The 15,500-nt window shown below is 36.8% G+C and overlaps 1 pseudogene; it reads left to right on the forward strand.

Moving 5' to 3' along the window:
• The first annotated feature begins 1,938 nt into the window (after positions 1 to 1,938).
• The window catches only part of LOC127489549 (large ribosomal subunit protein eL30 pseudogene), a 178,424-nt pseudogene continuing 164,862 nt past the window's right edge, over positions 1,939 to 15,500 (forward strand).

The raw sequence follows: 15,500 nt of genomic DNA on the forward strand, positions 1-15,500 counted from the left end.
ACTGTAAATTACAAGTTTTTATTACTAAATTACTCCACATTCAATTACATGGATTCCAGTATTATGTCCAACTTTTGAACTGTAGTTAAAGGGAAGAAAGCATAAATCATATAAGGAAGAAGTACTTTGAAAATACATATCAATTAAATATAAAAGTGCATAATGTTAATCAACCTTTTCTCCCTCTGTAAAAATCTCATAATTATTTCCTTTAAATATTATGAAGAAAAGTAAAATAGGCAAATTTCAACACTATATAAAATAATATATAATTACACAATTTAATGGGTTTTATAAGTGATATGGATGCAGTATTATAAGAATATAACATGCTGATTTGTGGAAAAATTATATTTTATCAGGAAAATGAACAGTATGAAAATTTTTTCCTTAAATATTTAATTTCTTTTTAAATCTCATTTTAGATGCCTGTATTTTAGTATAAACAAAAACTGGTTATTCACAAATATGCATAAATACCTTTTGTATGTATTTTACTTCTTACCTCATTTGCAAGTAAAATTTCTATGTGGAAAACAGAAAGGAACAAATCTAAACATTCATTGGCAATAATGGGAATCTTCCAATGCAATTAGAGTAAAACATGCAAAACAGATAAATGTCTATGTTAGCAGTAGGAAAATTATGCCTTCCACATCAGGAAAAATTATGAATTCTAGATTGTACCCCTTCAATAAAATGAGTGACATCATTGTCAAGTATTATGCTAGAAATTTTTAGTAAGAGAATGCTCAATTGTAGGAAATAAAGAAAATCTTAAGATATGAAACTGCATAACTATACAATTTAGTGAACTGACACCACAAATTAGCATACCATGTCATTTATATGTTTTATTTTCTTCTGTTTCTTTTTTTATATGAAACATTGTAAAATACAGAAATATGTTAATACTTATTTCTAACTGCAAATACATAAACTTACAGAAATTATAAAACATTATTTTATTTTCAGCAGTCTTTAAATTAATTAATATTGTTTTGTATTCTCAAAAGCGACTTTAAGTTGAATATTTAAAATGATCTTCTCTGGGGTGGGTGTTTGGTGTAGTGGTTAAGCTGTCTGTTTAGGATTCCTGTGATCCACATTGGAGTACTTGGTTTCAATTCCCAGCCTCAGCTCCGGATTCTACCTTCCTCGTAATGTAGACCCTGGGAAGCAGTGATGATGGCTCAATTAGTTGGGATCCTGCCACCCACATGAGAGACATGAGAGACATGAGAGACATGGATTGAGTTCACTACTGCCTTGTTTTGGCCTTACCCATCTCCAGTCATTGTGGGCCTTGGGAAGTGAACCAGAAGATGGGATTTCTCCCTACCTCATTTTCTCTGCCTCTCAAATAAATAAGTAAAACTTTAAAAAAATATATCTGTTTTCTCAAGGTAGTTGTGATTTAATAGCAAATTATTTTGCAAAAAAACAGTAGTGAGGTTAAGCAATCTGTTGATTGTACAGAAGAATAAAAAATGTATTTTGATATAAAGAGCAGAAGTATTTAATCTCCAGTGCCTTTGGATTCCAATCATTAGTTCATCTGACTAAGTGAAATTAAACTGTGCTGTTACGAACATGTCCACATTTATATACCTATATCTTGTAGCTTATAACTTGATTCATGAACATATTGGATTTTTGAGTGTATGGTAGCTCTCCTGACATTGCAAAGAGTATAAAACATTAAATTTTGTAAATACAGAAAGTAGGAGAACTAGAAGTAGAAGAGAAAATATGTTAATTGTAATAGTTCTCCTTTGAAATTTAAGGAAATTCTAAAATACTAAAGTTTAATCAAGAAAACCAGTGTTATTCTGAACGCAACTTAAGATAAAAGATTGAGTGAGGGACCTGTCTCGTTCCCCAGTCATCTTTGCAGTCATGGTTAGTTGGGAACCATCATGCACCTAAGGGAGGAAGATGATGGTTGCAAAGAAGATGAAGACATCACTGGAGTTGATCAAATCTAGGCTTCAACTTGTTATATATATTTTTAAGATTTCATTTATTTGAAAGGCAGAGTTACAGAGAGATAGAGAGAGAGACAAGGAGAGGTCTTCCATCTACTGGTTCACTCCCCAAATGATTACCATGGCAGGAGTTGGGCTAATCTGAAACCGGGAGAAATGAGCTTCTGCTGGGTCTCCCACACAGGTGCAGAGCCCAAGCACTTGGACTTTCTTCTGCTTTTCAAGGCCATAAGCAGAGAGCTGTATCTGAAGATGAGCAGCCAGTGCATGAACCAGCACCCATATTGGATGCCGGTGTGGCAGGCGGAATGCAGGCCCTCAACTTGTTATTAAAAGGGAAAATTACTGCTAGGGTATATGAAAACTCCAAATATGATCAGACAGGCAAAATGAATCTGGTCATCTTGGCAAACAACTGTGCAGCTTTGAGGAAATCCACAACAGGGTATTATGGACTTGTTGGTTAAATGCGGCATCCATCACTACATATTGCAGTAGGCACAGATTGTGAAAAATACCACAGTGTATGCACAGTGGCTACCATTGATCCTGGTGAATCTATCATTAGAAGCATGGCAGAAGAGACTGGTGAGAAACACACCATGCAAAACATTTCTTTAATAAACTTTCCAGAGTTGTGTGTGTGTGTGTGTGTGTGTGTGTCTGAGAGAGAAAGAGAGGAGAGTTGAGTAAAGGGAGATGATCGTAGGGAAAAACAAAACAAAACAAAACAATGCATTTCTATGTGGTTTTAATTTGCAATTTCTAAATGCTGCAACATTAAAACTGAAACATCTCAAATGAAGAATGAATGTAATACCTTCAGAAAAGGTATTACATGTTTCCGTTTTATCAAAGCGGAGTGAGATATGTTTCCAAAGTTAGACAGAGGTCACTATATATTATGTAAAATATACTTCTCTACATGTTCTGAAAAATTACTCCCAATTTCATACTTATTTACCTTTTCTTTTTGTTTGTTTAAGCCAGCTCCTCAATCTACTCTATGGAGAAAAAACCCAACACAATGCTTTGTGTATTTCTAGAAAGTACTCCAGAAATCACACTGTACAATGTGTCTGTTGTGTATACACCTTTTCTTCAAGTTGCTCCTTTGTTTTTCTTATTATAAAAATCTGACTTATGAGTAGTTATGTGACAATTGTTAACCCTTCTCCATTCACTTAAAGCAATTCTGTGTTGGAAAAAAAAAAAAAAAAACAAGTAAGCAGCAAACCCCAACACATTACTTTACTGCGTATGTGCATTCCTAAAATTTTACATGTGATATTCTACCAACTGTACAGTTTTCTCCCAACTAGCTGGTTTTAGGATCATAATCTGCTTCCCTTGATATTCCACATAGCACAGAGAAGTGGTCTGAAGGCCAGCACTGTGCAGCAGCAGGTTAAGCTGCCAATTGGGATGCCAGCATCATGTATTGGAGCACCAATTCTAATACAGATAGTCTGTTTCTAATCTAACATCCTGCTAATGCGCCTGGGAAGGCAGTAGAAGAACTTGCGTCCTTGCTAACTCATTTGGAAGCAATGGATATAGCACCGGGCTTCTGGATTTGGCTGGGCTCATTCCTGGCTTTTGTGGCCATTTGTAGAGTGAACCAGTCAATGGAAAATTTCTCTTCACTCTCTCCTCTCTCTCCTCTCTCTCTCTCTCTCTCTCTCTCTGTCTCTCTGTCATCTCTCTCAGTTGCTCTGCCTTTCAAATAAATATATACTTTAAAATGGTTCTTGCCGGCGCCATGGCTCACTAGGCTAATCCTCCACCTTGCAGCACCGGCACATGGAGTTCTAGTCCCGGTCGGGGCGCTGGATTCTATCCCGGTTGCCCCTCTTCCAGGCCAGCTCTCTGCTGTGGCCCGGGAGGGCAGTGGAGGATGGCCCAAGTCCTTGGGCCCTGCACCCCATGGGAGACCAGGAGAAGTACCTGGCTCCTGCCATTGGATCAGCGCGGTGCGCCAGCCGCAGCGCGCCAGCCGCGGCGGCCATTGGAGGGTGAACCAACGGCAAAGGAAGGCCTTTCTCTCTGTCTCTCTCTCTCACTGTCCACTCTGTCAAAAAAAAAAAAAAAAAGGTTCTTTTCCATAACATTTATTTATATACTTCACTTTGGTTTCCCTGTGGATACACGAGTTTACCTAAATGTGAGATCAGATACGAATATTTTGTTTATTCTTAACTGACACCACAATCAATTTACCTCTAATTATCTTAGGGATGATTATATTTACCCATAACTTCTTTCTGCAGAAGAGAGCTGGCGGATTCATTTACTCATTTAATCTGATCAGTTGTTGTTTTCTGTAAGGGGAGGGTACTCTGTAAACAGATCATTGATACTAAAGGGCAAGAAGTTAATTTATCCAATGTGAATGACTGACAACTTAAATAAAATTAATAATGTTTAAATAAAGATAAATTAAGAAAATCCATATAGGTTATGTGAAATGAAGCAAAAGTGAATTAAAATGCTTAGATATTATTTGAATATTTCACAATTTATACTTTATAATTAAATTATTATTCTGGCAACTGCAATTGATATGTAAAAATTCTAAAGGTAAATCACCCAGTAATTAATTGTTTTCATGTATAAGTACTTTTGACATCATAAAAGTATCATCAACATAAATGTTGCTATCAAACAATACTTACTGATTACTTATTATTGTCCTGGATCTGGCATAAATTCCTGCCTAGTTTAGTTCACTAATTCCTAAAAGATAACATCACTCTCATTTTTACTGAGAGAGGAACTACACCAAATACAAATTAAAAAAAAATACTGAAAGTCTGATAAAGTTGGAGTAAAACCCAGGGAATTTCACTACAATCATTGCTCTCAAGTGCTTCTATACATTTTATATGAACCATTTTCAGTTTAATTATTGTATCTATTATGTGCCAACATATGAGGTCGGTGGTACAAGGATTTGAAAATAAATTAAAACAGAGTATACTTGTAAAATGAAATAATAAAAGTTAACAACAATTCTCTAGGTGATATTGGTTATATGATGATATACTGATTGTAACTTTTAATAAAAGGGAGAGTAATTGTTTTGAGATGATCAGTCAGGCTGTGTGATTGAAGTGATAACACTTTACCTAACCCTGAATAAGATAAAGCATTTGTACAATCAAAGAGGGAAGGCACTTAAAGTCCATGGATTCCACAATATGAAAAAAATGAATAGAAATCAGTATATGATATATTAGAGGTACATCAACATTTTTTAAAAGATTTATTTGTTTAAAAAAGGGAGAATTACAGAGAGAGAGATTTTTCTGTCTGCTGGTTCACTTCCCAAATGGCCCCAAATGTTGGGGCTGGTCCAGGCCAAAGTCAAGAGCCAGGAGCTTCATCCTGTGGGTGCTGGGGCATAGCATTCTAACCCATTATACTACAGAGCAGGCTCCAACATCAACCGTTTTCTTCCCAAAATTCTGGTCCTCTTATTTTTTATCTCCATTAGCAAATTCTCCTGGTTTAAGTTTATATACTTTACTCATCCAATCTTTTTAGATTCTTACTTACATCAACTTCTGTGATGTCCTATGGATATTAGTCTTTATCTGACATCTTAGATTCAAACTTGGTGCTTCAAGTTCAATGTCCATACATAGGTAAAGGAAACTTGGCACATTGTTGTGATTTATTTTAAAAGAAAGAAATTAATATAGTGAGTAAATTGTATGAAAGTATGTAGGTAAAGGATGAGGTGAAAGTACAAATTAATGAGGCTAGCTTTATTATGTGGCTTCACAGTGATCTTGCAATTACTTCTTAAAGAAAACTTCAGAAATGTTGTGAACAATTGGATTTCTTTAACAAGAAACTATTAGTCTTTATTATTTGAAATTGGAACAAAATTCTAAAGCCAATCAAGGCACCATTATTTAATGGGAGCTAGAAAATTGATACCTTTTACTTGACTGTTTATATTATATTTCAACAATTTTTAAGAAGGTAGCTCAACTTGAGGATAAGAATGGACCAAGGCAATTAAATTTGCACTAAAGTCATAGCTCTGACCTTTGTGGCAACCAAAGGAAATAAAATACAATGGATTAAAAAGATCTCTGAAATTAATGGGTAACATCCAAAAGTGAACTATCTCTAAGTATCTGTATTTAAAAATTGTAACAGTGTCACTGCATTTCCTAATTATACCATCTGGGGGATATTATCAGCAGCACTAGTAAAGTAAAAGAGGGGTAAATGTTTGCTCCCTGGTTGGTACTGAAATTAGCTAATATAATAAGAGTGCAAAATGAACATATTAAGGGCATATGACAACTGACAGTTACATGCCACAAAAGATTTTGGGGTGACATGGTCATTGCAGTTTCTTCTTAGAAGCTAAACTCTCATCTTTGGAATCCTGCAAATAGCACAAATATCTTTGCTTTATGCAAATGGGTCTGTCTTTTTTCCTTTTTAGCAAGATGCAGAGTTATTTAATATAAAGAACAATTTTCTCATTTGGATCAATAGACTACAAAGGCATATTCAATATGTTTTATTAGTATTTCTAACTAGCCTAGTCATATTTGAAGTATAATTAAGGCTGCAGTGCCATTAGGAAATGTGAAGTTTGATGGTATTTTTTTTATTATTATTAACTTAGCAAAGATAATGAGTTGGAGTTTTGAAGCACAGTTAAATCCTATGGAGAAAATTGTGGAAATGATTAAAATAATCATAGATGATCTAAAAATGTACATGTTATTAGAAAATTAAGAATACGGCACACAGAAAACTGAATATTTTTTTGACAGGTAGAATGGACAGTGAAAGAGAGAGAGAGAGACAGAGAAAGGTCTCCCTTTTCCATTGGTTCATCCCCCAATGGCCACTGCGGCTGGCCCACCGTGCTGATCCGGAGCCAGGAGCCAGGTGCTTCTCCTGGTCTCCCATGAGGGTGCAGGGCCCAAGGACTTGGGCCATCCTCCACTGCCTTCCCAGGCCACAGCAGAGAGCTGGACTGGAAGAGGAGCAACCGGGACAGAATCTGGCGCTGCAGGCGGAGGATTAGCCTATTGAGCCACAGCACAGGAGAAAACTGAATTTTAACAATTGGCCTTTTTTTTTTTTTTTTTTTTTTTTGACAGGCAGAGTGGACAGTGAGAGAAAGAGAGAAAGGTCTTCATTTTGCCGTTGGTTCACCCTCCAATGGCCGCCGCGGCCGGCGCGCTGCGGCCTGCGCACCGCGCTGATCCGATGGCAGGAGCCAGGTACTTATCCTGGTCTCCCATGGGGTGCAGGGCCCAAGCACTTGGGCCATCCTCCACTACACTCCCTGGCCACAGCAGAGAGCTGGCCTGGAAGAGGGGCAACCGGGACAGAATCCGGCGCCCCAACCGGGACTAGAACCCAGTGTGCTGGCACCGCAAGGTGCAGGATTAGTTTAGTGAGCAGCGGCACCGGCCACAATTGGTCTTACACATGATCTAAAGTGCTTTTTTAATGTGTAACAAATACCTATATGTTTTTTAATGTTCACAGCAGATTTATTCATATTGACAAAATTTGTAAGCAACCAAATTGTCCTTCAATAAATAAGTAAACTGTGGTACATCCATGAGACTCAGTATAATTTAGCAATAAGAATTAATGAGTTATCAAGCCTCTACTCATATAGTGAAACGTCCAACCAATGCATGAAAACCCAACCTTAATAGACACACATTCTATGATTCCAGTTATACGTCAATCTGTTCATATAAAATCGGTAAAAATAAAATCAGATTCTTTAAAATTAGATTCTCACCAGGGATTGATTGTGGAGGAGGCAGGAAAAGAGAGATGAATAAATAGATCATATGATTGTTAGGACAGAAAAACTATTTTGATAATGTCAAGATGGATATGTCAGAATTCATATACACATAAATATTAAACATCTGTTTGTTTTAGTGGACACACATTCAACTAAGGGAAACCTTTGAGAACAAGAATACTACTGACACATCCAAATGTTTCTCTAGTCATTTTATGATAGCCATCTTTAGGGAGGGCAACACTATCCATTTTTAATCCCAGTTGTGTGGAACGAATTGAAAGTAAAATAAAATGAATAATGGTGATGATAAATAAATGTTTCAATACATTTAAATAAATAAAAATAAAGAATTGAATACCCTTGTTTTGTACCCTTCTTCCAGGATTGTAACATTTTCAAATATTGTCATTTAATTAGTTATGTAACAGAAAGAACATTAACATATATTGACCAAACATGTATAGCTTTGGGTGGGGAAAATGACGATGTTGTTGTAAGAAGGAAGCCATGGGAGCCAACAGTGCGGCACAGCGGGTTAAAGTCCCGGCCTGCATTGCTCCACTTCTGATGCAGCTCTCTGCTATGGCCTGGGAAAGCAGTAGAAGATGGCCCAAGTCCTTGGGCCCTTGCACCCATATGAGAGATCCAGCAGAAGCTCCTAGCTCTTGGCTTCAGATCAGCTCAGCTCCGGCCATTGCAGTCATTTAGGGAGTTAACCAGTGGACAAGAGACCTCTCTCTTTCTCTCTGGCTCTACCTCTCTGTGTAACTTTGTCTTTCAAATTAACAAAATAAATCTTTAAAAAATGTATTGAACTTTAAAAAAAAAAGGAAGCTATGGTTTGAACAATTTATAGCTGTGTTTCATGGAGATTTATTTTATAGGAACTCTTCCCTCATGTATGTCATTTGAATTTTATTTTTTGTGGGGGAACACAAGTAAAATAAAATCACCTGTGATAATTCAATGGCTGATATAAATGTGTGGGTCCCCTGTGTTGGGGATGAAAGTTTTTTATTCAGACAAATGAGAGGAGGAAAAGAGGCAGATGGTGTTAACTGACAGACTTGTCCTTCCATGGTTTCTCTCCCTCTATCATTTTCATTACATTAATAGGAGTCATTGACTAGACTCCCTTTTAACTTCTCTTTGACTTCAGCTAGGAATTAAAAGAAAAAAAAGTGAAAGATATTGGCAACAGCTGTATCCTCGGCAGAAGCCTTCCACTGGATAATTTCCTCTTGTAGCTTTACCTGACAGATTTTAGCATTACTTCCTGTTACAGACTGAGCTTGTCTCAGTCAAATCCACAGGTTGAAATCGTAAATCCCAGTGCCTAGAATGTGACTGTATTTGGAGATAGCAGCTTTATTGAGTTGGTTTTAAATTGTGTTGTTGGGATAGGCTATAATCCAATATGGCGATTGTCCTTGTGAGAAGAGGCTATTAGGATACAAACACACACAGAGGAAAGACCATGTGAGGACACGTGGAGAAGGAAGACAGTCATCTACATGGCAAAGGGAAAAGCCTCAAGATAAAGTTAAGCTTGTTGACAGGCAGGTTTTGTATTTCAATCCTCCAGAATCAAGAGAAAATTCCTATTTTCAGTCACTCTATCTGTTAAATTGTTATGGTATCACGCCCAAACAAACACACTCCCACGACGTTCCTTTCAGGCCTAACAGCTGTGTGCTTGCTCACTCTGAGATGATCCATCACCCCTTTCTGGTTTCCCTTTTCCTTTAAAAGTTTATAAATTATTTTCAGTCATTAATGTTTAGGATATAATTTGCTTTCTGTGTAAACCATATTTGATGGATTATCTTTTCCAAAAGTGAACAAAGTAACAGTGTTTTTCTCTAGATATTCTAAATGCAATATTTATCGATCTCTTAGAGGATATCACCAAGGTGAAATTATTTTTTTATTTTTTTATTTTTTTGACAGGCAGAGTTAGACAGTGAGTGAGAGAGACAGAGAGAAAGGTCTTCCTTCTGTTGGTTCACCCCCAAAATGGATGCCACGACCAGCGTGCTGCGCTGATCCAAAGCCAGGAGTCAGGTGTTTCCTCCTGGTCTCCCATGCGGGTGCAGGGCCCAAGTACTTGGGCCATCCTCCACTGCCCTCCCAGGCCACAGCAGAGAGCTGGACTAGAAGAGGAGCAACTGGGACAGAATCCGGCACCCCAACCAGGACTAGAACCTGGGGTGCTGGCGCCGCAGGCAGAGGATTAGCCAAGTGAGCCACGGTGCAGGCCTGCTGAGGTGAAATGTTAAAGACATGTTCTCAATGAGAATTTGCTGGAGTTTCAAGGAAAGCGTTTACTAAAGATGACCTTATACGATTTACCATCTGTGAGTAGCATGAAGTTACATTAATAAGATTAATTTATATGCATAAGTATATATTTATGTAGCTGGTCCCTTCAAATTTACTTCTTTAAAGGACAAGACAACCTTTCTTTTCCAAATGTGTCACATTCAAATGGAAAAACATTTGGAATTATCATTTTGTGATATAAAAAAGATTACTTCACATATATCTTACTTTGACAAAATTATTATTAATATAGACTACTGTGTGTATATGTTTTTAGCATCATCAAAATGTATCATGATTTGTATATATTTGCTGTAAGGATAAGTAGATTTTAAATTTTTTAATATTCATTTTTATTTATTTGAATGAATTACAGAGATAGAGGGAAAGGCAGAGAATGAGAGAGAGCTATCTTCTATATAGGTGCAATTCACTCCCTAGATGATTGCAATGGCCAGGGCTGGGCCAGAAGTATGGAACTTTGTCTGGGCCTCCCATATGGGTGCAGGGGCCCAAGCACTAGGGCCATCTTCGCTGCTTTCCCAAGACATTAGCAGGGAGCTGGATAGGAAATGGCACAGCCAGGACTCAACCAACATCTATATGGGATGCCAGTGTCGCAGGAAGTGACTTTACCCACTAGCCACACCACCTGCCACTGGATGCAGAGATTTTTAAGTACTAAGTCCACAATTTTTTTAAACACTTATAGATTTTAAAGGCAGAGTTGGGGACTGTGGGCAAAGGCAGAGAAAGCTCTTCCAACCACTGGCTTACTCCCTAATGACCATAAGAGCCCCAGGACTGGCCAGCTTTAAGCCAGGAGCCTAGAATTTCATTCAGGTCTCCCACATGAATGGCAAGGGCCCAGCCATTTGAGCCATCTTATGTTGCCTTCCCAGGCACATTAACAAGGAGTTGGATAGTAAGCAGAGCCACCAGAACTTGAATCAATGCCCACGTGTTATGCCAGCATCTCTGGCAATATATTAACCTGCTATGCCACAATGCTGGCCCATTTTTTAAAAATATATATTAAACAGGAAGGCAATTAGTATAAATTTTAATAAATTCTAGATGTTGAGCTTCCTTATGTTGGTTTACATAGCAGGCATATTTTAGGTTATTTACAGATAAAATTTCTTATACTCAGAATATTAAACAATTTAAAATAAACTGCTATCTTTATTTCATTTGGATCTTTCAAAATGCTATCATTACATGCACATGTTTCATATAAAATGCACACATCTTGAAAAATAATATATTGATTTTTATTCATATAGTACATTTTACATAAATATAAATTCATATAAGAATTCAAATCCTTTGAATATTACATATTTACCATCCACTGATGCTTTTAATTTTTAGAGAAATATAAAAAATATTTCCAGTCTTTTATGAAAACCTTGTCCATCAGACTTGCATTTAGAATGGCACAGAAAAATTCACCAGAAGAAAAATCCATGCCTGTCACTCAGACTAAAATGGATACATTGGATTTCATGGAGAATCAAAATGAAACAATTGCCCCTCTGATTGTAAGACAAATCAGAAAGCCTTTACAACGCCTGCTGAAAGTTGGTGAGTGTTTGCTGATAGAAAGCCTTTCTTCTATGAAAGACATCACTCAGAGAATTCTGGACAGTATAAAAATCAGAAATCAGCCTAGATAGAAGAACACTTATTGGCAGATAACCATTATATTTTCAAACAGCTGATTTTTTTTCTTATGCATCTGTTAAAGTTCAGCAAGCAGTTTCATATGCTTTAAGATTCAAAGTCATTGATTAAATTATTTTTAGGATTTTTAAGGTGGTCTATGTTTTTCAACACAGTTATTTAAAGATAATGATAGTATTTATATTTATTTAGCAGCAGTAGCTTTCTTGATTCTAATCAGTAAATTGCTGAATTAAAACGAGCAAAATGGTGAGGAGAAAAGAGTAAGGGTGATGACATCATCTTTGGATGAAGAATTCAATACGGTACCATTGAGCTAAAATGTCAAGAAAAGTCAGTTTTCAGCCTTGTCTATTTTTACTTTCAATCCTCTCTGGTATTTAATGTAACAGTGTTTAACTTACATAGAAGTGCTCATTCTATCATATAACAAAAAAGACTCATTTTAGGAGGGTATAGCCATCAACATTAAGATTTACACATCCTAATAATATATAGCTTAATAATGCATCAGAGTGTAGGATTAAATTGTCATGTATGAAATATACTTGGCACACTGTCTGGCACATTTTAATAAGGTACATAAATGTTCTTTAGCATCATTATCCTGGTATCATTATCACAAGAGTACTTGGATTAACAAAACAGAATAATATATATTTGTTTCATTTTAGGAATTTAAACACACAAACACGATAGTCAAATTCAGTATATTGTCACCAGTAGCATAACCTTGGGTGATTTGAGCCCTTGGTGTTTTGACTTTCCTTAGTGGAATCATTACAGAGTGCCCTAGAGAATTCACCTTATTCATCAAGATAGCTCTTGGTGTTGCTTACTAGTGCAAACTTTTCCTATTTAAAGAGATCAATATGTGTGCACTAATGAAGTATTTCTTACGAGAGTATCAAAACTCCTATGTCAATCAGATGCTTCTGTAGAACAGTGAATTATCATATGTAATAGTAAAAGACATGATTACTGTTTCCATCTCTAGTTGTGTGTATGTGTATGTGCGTTTCAAACTATACCTTCTCACTAAGGAACAGAAAATGCTATCAAGCACAGCTAGCATGACTATAAGACATCAAACTAATCACTAAACATATTATTACTATTTTTAAGATGTTATTTATTAGACAGAGAAAACTTCCATTTGCTGTTTTACTCCTCAAATAACCACATCCGCCAGGGCTGGGCCAAGTGAAAATCAGGAATCCAGGCCTCCCACGTAGGTGGACAAGGACAAGTTCATGGGCCATGTTCTGTTGCTCTCCCAGGCACATTATCAGGGGGTTGGATTGGAAGTAGAGCAGCCGGGACTTGAACCAGTGCCCGTATGGGATTCAGGAGTCACAGAGGTTATGTCATGGTGCTGCTCACCTTATTAAATTTACTACTAATTTTTCAATGTGTCATTCCATATTTTAAGAATTATTGTTATGTGATAGAAAAGATAAGAATAATAAGAGGGAGAGGAAGATGGGGGGGGAGGGCAAGGGCAAGGGAGAGGGAGGGGGAGAGGGAGAGCGAGTGGGAGAATGAGAAGGAGAGGGAGAGGGGGAGGAGGAGGGAGAGGGAGGGAGGGGGAGGGAAAATGAGAGGGAAAGGGAGGGGGAGGGAGAGGGAGAATGAGAAGGAAAATGAGAGAGAGAGGGGGAGGGAGAAGCAGAGGGGGAGGAAGGGTGGAAGAGGGGGAGGGAGAAGGAGAGGGGGAGGGAGAGGGAGAGGGGGAGGGAGAGGGAGAGGGGGAGGGAGAGGGAGAATGAGAAGGAGAGGGAGAATGAGAGTGAGAGGGAGGGGGAGAGGGAGAATGAGAGGGAGAGGGAGGAGGAGAGGGAGAATGAGAGGGAGAGGGAGAGGGAGAGAGAGAGAGGTCCTCCATCCATTGGTTCACTCCCTATTGGCTGTAACAGCCAGAGCTGCGCCAATCTGAAGCCAGGAGCCTGGAGCCTCCTCTTTGTCTTCCATGTGGGTGAAAGGGCCCAAGGACTCCAGCCATCCTCCACTGGCTTCCAAGCCATAGCAGAGAGCTGGATTGGAAATGCAGCAGCTGGGACTTAAACTGGCGTCCATATGGGATGCTGACACTGCAGGCAGTGGCTTTACCAACTACACCACAACACCGGTCCCATCAGCAAAATTTATATTTTGAAATTTGATGATTGTATACAGCCCATGACTCTACTATTGAGGAACAGTGTTTTCTTCTTCTAACACTGAATTCTTTACTTAGTGTAAAGTTACTCTTATGATTATTAAGTAAACTGAAAGTAGATCATTGGAAAAATTAAAAGAATAAGAAAGGAAGGAATAGGGAGGCTGAGATGGTGGGCAGGAGGGAGAGTAGAGTGGGAAGTATCACTATGCTCCAAAATCTGTATATATGAAATACATGAGATTGTTCACATTATATAAATTAAATATTATATAAATTAAATTATATAAATTATATATAATACATAAAAATATATATAAATTATATAAATATATATTTTATTTATATATTTATATATATTTTGTATATATTTATATATATTGTATATATTTATATATTTATTTATATTATATATTATATATTTATTTATATATATTATATATCATAATATGTATATAAATATATATTATATATTTATTTATGTATCATACATAAATATATATAAATTATATAAATTAAATATTATATAAATTAAATATTAAGATATAAATATTAAAATATTAAAATATAAAATTAAATATTAAAATATAATATGAAAGGAATATCTGAGAATAAATTATCTTAACAATCTTAAGACTTTTCATTCTTTTATATAAAATATTTATATAGAACTTCTCTGATTTTTATCATTGCTTTATAATATTTAGATAGATTTATCTAATTTATTCATTTATTTAATACAAATTTATTTGATTAGAAAATTACATCTGTTTATATATACATATTTCTATTCACAGCTCATTTACAATTGTCAAAACTGATAAAAATCTCTAAAAATAATTATAATGAGATTAGCTTGATATACACACAAAAACATACAAAATATTCCTGAAGAACTAGAAATGTCATAAACAAATAAAATGCATATTATATTCTTAGTGATAATTTCACAATAATAAATTTTAATTTGTTCATGTTAAACAATAAAAAGAATACATTTACATTAGGAACAAAAATAAGAGATGAAATAATGAAAGTGGTTTTAAAGTTCTATGTACAAGTAAAGCAATGTGATCAGTTAAAAATGTCTTAAATATAAGGTAACAGGGAAAGAGCAGAGGAGTTAAGATTTCTTGATATCGATCACTAGCAATCAGGGAAATGCAAATCAAAACTGTCGCTCCCCCTCTTCATGGAGGAACGACACTAAACCCTGCCTAGGCTTCATATCCGAGTCACGGCACCATTATGTCGCTCCCCCTCTTCGTGGAGGAGCGAAACAAGACCCTGCGCTGTTCTATTGTCTGCTTGGCCCTTCCCAGGTTTGCTGCTGGTTCTTCCCGGGTTGGCTACCGTCCCTTCCAGCTCCGTGGAAGGGTGGTTTCCCCTGCCACTTTCCCCACTTCCGCGGGGGAGCGGCACACCGCCGGCCGGCTCTCTCGGGGGCTGCACAGGTGTTCCTTCAGATAGATGTTCCTGGTGCATGTTGTCTCTCTCCTCCTTTATAGTCCTCTTCCACCAATCCCAACTCTGCTACCCA

Source organism: Oryctolagus cuniculus, chromosome 2, assembly GCF_964237555.1.
Source record: "Oryctolagus cuniculus chromosome 2, mOryCun1.1, whole genome shotgun sequence".
Classification (NCBI taxonomy): Eukaryota; Metazoa; Chordata; class Mammalia; order Lagomorpha; family Leporidae; genus Oryctolagus; species Oryctolagus cuniculus.